The sequence below is a fragment of the Leptodactylus fuscus genome, chromosome 7, assembly GCF_031893055.1.
Source record: "Leptodactylus fuscus isolate aLepFus1 chromosome 7, aLepFus1.hap2, whole genome shotgun sequence".
Taxonomy (NCBI): domain Eukaryota; kingdom Metazoa; phylum Chordata; class Amphibia; order Anura; family Leptodactylidae; genus Leptodactylus; species Leptodactylus fuscus.
The window spans coordinates 65,928,735-65,937,991 of NC_134271.1; positions in this window are offsets into that span (position 1 = coordinate 65,928,735).

A 9,257-nucleotide genomic window follows, 5' to 3' on the forward strand; every position below is an offset into this window, starting at 1 on the left:
ATTTGGCCTACTATGACGCTGAGCTGTGAGTACAAGGCTATGGATGAGTACTGTCAGGGGGGACATTCCTCAGAGCCCAGCTAGTCTGTCAACGTCCTTCTGATAGTGGGCAGGGATTGGTGCCGAAACTTAACCTAACTAAACAAACCTATATCTCCAGCCCACCAATATAAAACCACATGCGCAGGAGGAAATGAAAGGTCCTCTTTAATAAAGTCCTATTAATTTAGTAGCCCAAGTTACATAAGAGGCTTCCTCTGTGGACTTTCTGCTTCAATTATACCTATAGTGAAACCCAGTGGCGTAGCTAGGAATGGCGGGGCCCCGTGGCGAACTTTTGACATGCCCCCCCCCCCCGACCGACGCCGAAGACCTTGACCGACCCCCTCCTATGCATCCCTGCGTGTTCTATTATGCCCCATAGTGGCCCCTTCACACAGTATTATCCCCCATAGTTGCTCCTGCACACAGTATTATCCCCATAGTGGCCCCTGCACACAGTATTATGTCCCTTACTGGCCCCTGCACACAATATTATCCCCTATAGTGTCACCTGCACACAGTATTATCCCCCATAGTATCCCCTGCACGCAGTATTACCCCCCCATAGTGGCCCCTGCACACAGTATTATCCCCCATAGTGGCCCCTGCACACAGTATTATCCCCCATAGTGTCCCCTGTACACAGTATTATCCCCCATAGTGGCCCCTGCAGACAGTATTATCCCCCATAGTGTCCCCTGCACACAGTATTATCCCCCTTAGTGGCCCCTGCACATAGTATTATGTCCCTTACTGGCCCCTGCACCAGCGCCGCACCTCCCATGAGGCGACCTGAAGCGAGCACTTCACGCGACGCTATGCGAGGGCCTCAGGGAGGGCGGCATTTTTGGTTACCTAAGCCAGTCCAGGACAAGCTGTCCTGGACTGGCTTAGCACCGAGCAGTGGTTTGGGGAGGCCACTGGAGCAGCGCTGCTCCAGCAGCCTCCTCTCACACTCAGGCAGAGAGCAGGTCGTCTCCGTGCCTGCTCTCTGCAGCCGAACGGCGCTAAGTCCCGCCCCCTGTACTTTGCCACGCCCCCTCCGCTCCGCCACGCCCCCTCCAGCCCCCCCCCCCACCCACCCACCCACCCACCTAGCGGGGGGGGGGCGGCTTTCTGTAGTTCGCCTCGGGCGGCGAAAGGGGCAGGTCGCCCCTGCCCTGCACACAGTATTATCCCCTATAGTGTCACCTGCACACAGTATTATCCCCCATAGTGGCCCCTGCACACAGTATTATCCCCCATAGTGTCCCCTGCACAGGGCCGCCATCAGGAATTTTGGGGCCCCATACAGCCTAAGTGCCTCGCCATTTTAAAACTGCCTTATTTTGCGACATACCAATTCTGTATTACATTTCCCTTTATTTAGCAGCATTACAAGGCTTAATCAAATTCTATTTGCAGGTAAAATCTGCTCTGTGTGACAGCGCCTATAGGGAGCCAACACCATCTATAAGAGCCCTCTTAATAAATCCTCAGGGCTTTTTCACATTGCGTTTTTGGCCTCCCTTGTCGGGATACGTTGGTAACCAGTAGGAATCAGATGTCAACTTATCCCTGCACGAAGAACTAGCCATTAAAAAAAAAAGGGGGGCCTGCAGTTCTCCGTGCAGGGATAAGTGGGGAGCTGATTGTGACTGGTTACCAACGTATCCTGGCAAGGGAGGGCAAAAACGCAATGTGAGCACTCCTTTAAAGTGAAAGTCCCACCCCCAAACAGGCTGCTATGCTAGTAACATAGCAGCCTACATCATTATTAATACAAAGCACACGTACCTTTGGAGGTATTGTGTGCTTTGTAGTTCTCCAGCTAAAAACTTATATATTATATATTATTGCCCCAGTTCCCTCTCCGCAGTGCCGCACACCCGATGCCCCAACAATCCCCCCCCCCTTCTAACATCTTTCCATTGTACCCATTGTACCCATACCTCCCAACTGTTGAAGAACCAAAAGAGGGAGAAATTGTGCGGCGCGCTTTGCGTGCCGCGGCAAATTGAGCCCCACCCACTTTTATGTTTACTCCGCCCATTCTCATTAATTTTTCATATGCCCGCACACAGTATAGTCCTCCTACAGTCACCCGTACATTATATGTACTCCCTCTATCTCTCCCCCAGCTTCATATACACCCTTCATATGGCCTCAGTTTCATGTCTCCCCCTCCATCTCTGCCCCCAGATTCATGTCCGCCCATCCATTTCTGCCCCCAGTTTCATGTCCCCACCTCCATCTCTGTCCCCAGATTCATGCCCCCTCCATCTCTGCCCCCAGATTCATGTCCCCTCCATCTCTGCCCCCAGATTCATGTCCCCTCCATCTCTGCCCCAGATTCATGTCCCCTCCATCTCTGCCCCCAGATTCATGTCCCCTCCATCTCTGCCCCCATATTCATGTCCCCTCCATCTCTGCCCCATATTCATGTCCCCTCCATCTCTGCCCCCATATTCATGTCCCCTCCATCTCTGCCCCCATATTCATGTCCCCTCCATCTCTGCCCCCATATTCATGTCCCCTCCATCTCTGCCCCCAGTTTCATGTCCCCTCCATCTCTGCCCCCAGTGTCATGTCCCTCCATCTCTGCCCCCAGATTCATGTCCCCTCCATCTCTGCCCCCAGTGTCATGCCGTCCTCTCCATCTCTGCCCCCAGATTCATGTCTCCACATCTCTGCCCCCAGATTCATGTCCCCCCATCTCTGCCCCCAGTTTCATGCCGTCCTCTCCTTCATCTGCCCCCAGTTTCACGTTCCACCTCAGCGTACACAACATTACACTTACCTTCTCCTTCGTTCCCTCGCAGCTCTCTGCGCGCCTCTCTCTCACTGGCGCACAGTTGTAGACGCGATGTGACGTCATCACATCACGTCTACAAGCCAGTAGCAGCGGCGGCAGCGGCGAAGCGAGAAGCTGACACAGGTCAGCTCCTCGCTTCAGCCGCATATGTGTTAGCGAGAGAGGCGGCAGCGGCGAAACGAGGAGCTGACCTGTGTCAGCTCCTTGCTTCAGCCTCGTATGTCTTCAACTCAGATCTGCGTCCTCAGGATGCAGATCTGAGTTGAAATAGGACATACAATGACTGCTACGGGTGCCAGGGGGCCGGCACACGGTGGCGGGCCAAAACCGGGCCCCCCCCATTTTTCAATTTGGCCGGGCCTCTGACGCCAGTAACGGTAGTACTGGCCTATCGGCGGCCCTGCCCCTGCACACAGTATTATCCCCCATAGTGGCCCCTGCAGACAATATTATACCCCATAGTGGACACCCTTAAACAATTATTATACTTTGGGGTCTTTTCAGACCCCAGAGTATAATAATCGGAGACCGGGGGAATAAAAACATAAAAAATTACTGTTTCTTACCTGTTTTCGGCTCCTACACTTCTTCTCTGCTGGCGTCCTTATGAAATTATGTCAGACATCACATGACCCAGGACGCAGGCCGGGTTCATGTGACGTCAGAGACGTCAGAAAGGAGGCCTGGCAGGATCGTGGAGAGGTAAGTAACACTGTTTGTTACGTTCCCTTACCTCTCCTGATCTGCCGATCATTATACTCAGGGGTCTGCAAAGACCCCCCGAATATAATGATAGTATTTGTGGGGTCCGCGGTGTCACTTGCCGATCCCGGCCCAGCCAGGATCAGCAAGTGAATAGGGGCCCTAACGGCCTATTTAAAAAAAACAACAAAAAAAACGCAGCGGTAGCGGCTGTCACCGGGCCCCCTAATGGCCCGGGCCCTGTGGCAGCCGCCTCCGCTGCCTCTATGGTAGTTACACCCCTGAGTTTACCAGTACATTATACGGAATAATAAATGGTGTCATTGAGAAATTTGCGAAAATGAAGCCTTCAGCAAAAATATAAATGTTATTGGCTTTGAAAGATGGGGTGTAAAATATGAAAACTGGCTTGGTCTTAAATGGGTTAATACAGTTGTATCAACTTAGTAGCCTAAGTTACATAAGCAAGTAGTCTGCTTGTTGTAGTCTTATCACATACCTAAGATACAGCCCTGCATGGAAACGCCCTGAAATCTCACAAGGCAATAGCCATTTCATGACAAAGAGAAAAGGACGTCAGCAGTAGGCAATAAAAGCTCAGCTTTTCCAGTGAGATTCACAGAGCTGCTAAAAGCAACAGCCTATTACTGCAGAATGTGTATTTATAGCCTGAACATGGCACAGGCAACCAGGGCTTAATAACAGTCATCTTGACCTGGGTCCCTGATGAATGCTCCATCTCCTTACAGTATCCTTGTATTCTCATGAGGGTGGGGGCTGTAAGGTGCCATTGTCTGTCCGCTCAGCAGTTACTGGCAGCTATCAGAGAACACAAGCCTAATACTAATCACTATGTTTTCATCACAGGCAGAAGTGTCAATATCCATAGGGATGGGTCACAACGCTCAGGATATGCTGGGAAGCAAAACTGTCAGTCTCCTAGGAGCATGATAAATTCGACCCAAAGTATATACCATAGTGCACCAGCCATAGTGAAGAAACAGTTTCCAAAAGCCCAACCTACCATGTACCACTAATAATACCAGTGTCTTCCTATGTGGCAGAAGGGGCAACTACTTCTTCTGCATCCCTCATAGCACAGTACACAATTCACATACACCATTCACACTGCTGTTGGGTGTCCATCAGTGGCGGATCCAGGGTTTGCAGGGCCCTGGGCAATTGACTTTGGCGGGGCCCTACTTACTGGGGGTCTCGAACTTGTAACCTGTATTTCCCAACTGTTGAAGACTAGAAAGAAGGAACAAAACGTGTGGCGCGCACAGCGCACCGCAGCAAAAAAGGCCCCGCCCACTTTTATGTTGACTCCACCCATTCTCATTCAATTTTCATGTGATTCCACACAGTATAATCCTCCTACAGTCACCCGTAAATTATATCTCCCCCCCATTTTCATATACACCCTTCATCTACCCCTAGTTTCATGTCCCCCCCCCTCTCTCTGTCCCCAGTTTCATGCCGTTCTCCCCCCTTCATCTGCCCCAGTGTCATGCCGTTCTCCCCCCTTCATCTGCCCCAATGTCATGCCATTCCCCCCCTTCATCTGCCCCAGTATCATGCCATCCCCCCTTCATCTGCTTCAGTGTCATGCCATTCTCGCCCCTTCATTTGCCCCAGTGTCATGCTGTTCTCCCCCCTTCATCTGCCCCAGTGTCATGCCATTCTCCCCCCTTCATCTGCCCCAGTGTCATGCCATTCTCCCCCTCCATCTGCCCCAGTGTCATGCAGTTCTCCCCCCCTTCATCTGCCCCAGTGTCATGCCATTCTCCCCCCTTCATCTGCCCCAGTGTCATGCTGTTCTCCCCCCCTCCATCTGCCCCAGTGTCATGCCGTTCTCCCCCCTCCATCTGCCCCAGTGTCATGCCGTTCTCCCCCTTGCATCTGCCCCAGTGTCATGCTGTTCTCTCCCCCTCTATCTGCCCCAGTGTCATGCCATTCTCCCCCCTCTATCCGCCCCAGTGTCATGCCGTTCTCCCCCCTCCATCTGCCCCAGTGTCATGCCGTTCTCCCCCCTCCATCTGCCCCAGTGTCATGCCGTTCTCCCCCCTCCATCTGCCCCAGTGTCATGCCGTTCTCCCCCTCCATCTGCCCCAGTGTCATGCAGTTCTCCCCCCCTTCATCTGCCCCAGTGTCATGCCATTCTCCCCCCTTCATCTGCCCCAGTGTCATGCTGTTCTCCCCCCCTCCATCTGCCCCAGTGTCATGCCGTTCTCCCCCCTGCATCTGCCCCAGTGTCATGCTGTTCTCTCCCCCTCTATCTTCCCCAGTGTCATGCCGTTCTCCCCCCTCTATCCGCCCCAGTGTCATGCCGTTCTCCCCCCTCTATCCGCCCCAGTGTCATGCTGTTCTCCCCCCTCCATCTGCCCCAGTGTCATGCCGTTCTCCCCCCTCCATCTGCCCCAGTGTCATGCTGTTCTCCCCCCTCCATCTGCCCCAGTGTCATGCCGTTCTCCCCCCTCCATCTGCCCCAGTGTCATGCCGTTCTCCCCCCTCCATCTGCCCTAGTGTCATGCTGTTCTCCCCCCTCCTTCTGCCCCAGTGTCATGCCATTCTCCCCCCTTCATCTGCCCCAGTGTCATGCCGTTCTCCCCCCTCTATCTGCCCCAGTGTCATGCCATTCTCCCCCCCCTCCATCTGCCCCAGTGCCATGCCATTCTCCCCCCTCCATCTGCCCCAGTGCCATGCCGTTCTCCCCCCTCCATCTGCCCCAGTGCCATGCCGTTCTCCCCCCTCCATCTGCCCCAGTGTCATGCCATTCTCACGTTCTCACGTTCACACACACACACACACACACTCACCTTCCCTCGTTCCCCCGCAGCTCTCTCCCTCATACACATATTGTAGCCGCGATGTGATGACGTCATCACATCGCGGCTACAAATGCCGGAGCTCAGCGTTAAAGCAGGAGCTGAGCTGTGACAGCTCCTGCTTTAAACGCCTATGTATTTAGCGCATCGGCGTCCTACCGCCGATGAGCTGAATACATAAGCGTTTAAAGCAGGAGCTGTCAGCTCCTGCTTTAACGTTGAGCTCAGTTGGAATCGGGACATGCCGACCGGGACCATTTTGTTAGGTCCCGGCCGCGCCGTGGGGCCCCGATAAGCGCGGGGCCCCGGGCGGTTGCCCGGCTCTGGATCCGCCCCTGGTGTCCATTGTTCTAATCCATCAGAGGATCATACAACTGGACATTGAAGTGTAACTGTCATTTCATTGTTAATCTACTTTTATATAAGGAGGAGTTTGCTGAATTTTTTTAATGTACTTTATTAACCTGCAGTGCTTTCTTTTACCAGTAAACAAGATCTACCTAAGTACTTCCTAGCAACAATTTGTCCTGTATTCACCCACTAATGCCAGTATATACAGATATAGCAAATATATGTGTGTGTGTGGGGGGGGGGGGGGGTGTTACGATAAATAGCTGTATGTCCAGTTTTATATCACCTAGAAAAGTACTTATTGTTTTGTTTGAAATCTGAGTCTTAACTTTCATATGCTTCTTGCAATAGGGGATGTATACTGCACTGATCTCTGAAACCATGCTAGAGTGCTGCTAGGGAAAACTTTGGAGCTTTTTTGCTAAAAGAAAGTACAAAACGTTAATAAAGTATATTACAAAATGCTCAAGAATCCCCTCCTATACTGGAATTTACTAAGTTCCCACACACACTATATATCTCTCTATATTATAAAAATGAATTCTTGTCTGTCCGTCTGTCTGTTCTCTAATGCAAACCAAACAACTAGTCCGATCTTCATCAAATTTGGTACAGAGATACTTCAGGTATCCGGGAAGGTTTAAGAGGAGACACCAAATCGCTCGGACGTACTGTTGCTGAGATACAGCATTCCAAACACAATGCCTCCCCCCTTAGCCAATACAAACATGCAAGTCTTTCACTCATATTCCAACTGCAATACACACGGTCACTCCACATGCACAATACAACACTGATATCCAAACTGAGATACACGCATCAGAGGATTAGATACACAAATCAGCACACAGTATCACACGCCAGAGGATTAGATACACGCGTCTGCACACAGTCCCACACACCAGAGGATTAAATACGCGCTTCTGCACACAGTTCCACACACTGAAGGATTAGATATGTGCGTCTGCACAGGGTTCCACATGCCAAAGGATTAGATACACGTGTCTGCACACAGTACCACACGCCGGGGGATTGGATTCATGCGTCTGCACACAATACCACATGCCAAAGGATTGGATACACGCATCTGCACACAGTTTCACACACCAGAGCATAAGATATGCACGTCTGCACACAGTACCACATGCTGTAGGATTAGATACGCGAGTTTGCACACTGTACCACATGCCGTAGGATTAGATACGCGCGTCTACACACAGTTCAACACACTGTAAGATTAGATATGCGCCTCTCCACACAATACCATACAGGGGAAGATTAGATACGTGCATATGCACACAGTACCACACGACCGAGGGTTAGATACGCACTTCTTCACACAATACCACACAGGGGAGATTAGATACGCACATCTGCACACAGTTCAACATACTGGAGGATTAGATATGCATGTCTTCACATAGTACCACCGCCAGAGGATTAGATACGCACCTCTTCACACAATACCACACAGGGGAGGATTAGATATGCACATCTGCACACAGTTCAACACGCTGGAGGATTATATACACATGTCTTCACATAGTACCACCGCCAGAGGATTAGATACGCGCATCTACACACAATACCACACAGGGGAGGATTAGATACGCGCATCTACACACAGTACCACACGCCAAGAAGATTGGATATGCATATTTGCACACAGTTCCATACGCCAGAGGATTAGAAACGCACGTCTGCACACAGTACCATACGCCGGGGGATTGGATACCCGCGTCTGCACACAATACCACATGCCAGAGGATTAGATACATGCATCTGCACACAGTTCCACACACCAGAGGATTAGATAAGCACGTTTGCACACAGTACCACATGCCGTAGGATTAGATACGCGTGTCTGCTTACAGTTCCACATGCCAGAGGATTAGATTTGCGCGTCTTCACAAGTTGTACACGCCATAGGTTTAGATACACACGTCTACATACAGTACCACATGCTGTAGGATTAGATACGTGCCTCTTCACACAATACCACACAGGGGAGGATTAGATACATGCGTCTGAACAAAGTACCACACTTTGGAGGATTAGATACATGCCTCTGCACACAGTACCACACGCCGGAGGATTAGATACGCGTCTCAGCACACAGTACCACACGGGGAGGATTAGATACATGCCTCTGCACACAGCACCACACGCCAGAGGATTAGATACGCACGTCTGCACAGAGTACCACATGCCGTAAGATTAGATATGCACGTCTGCACACAGTTTCACTTACCGGAGGATTAGATACATGCCTCTTCACTCAATGCCACATGGGAGAGGATTAGATATGTGCATCTGCACACAGTACCAGACCAACAAGGATTACATACTTGCGTCTAAACACAGTACTACACGGGGAAGGATTAGATACAGCTTTACTCCAGGTATCCATAACAACTGATCACAGATTTTTCACTGATATCCAAAATGAGATACACATAATCACATGACGCTTATGGACATACACACAAACTACATACAAAATACACCAGTGCAAAATTGGACAATTCTTATGGGGCCAC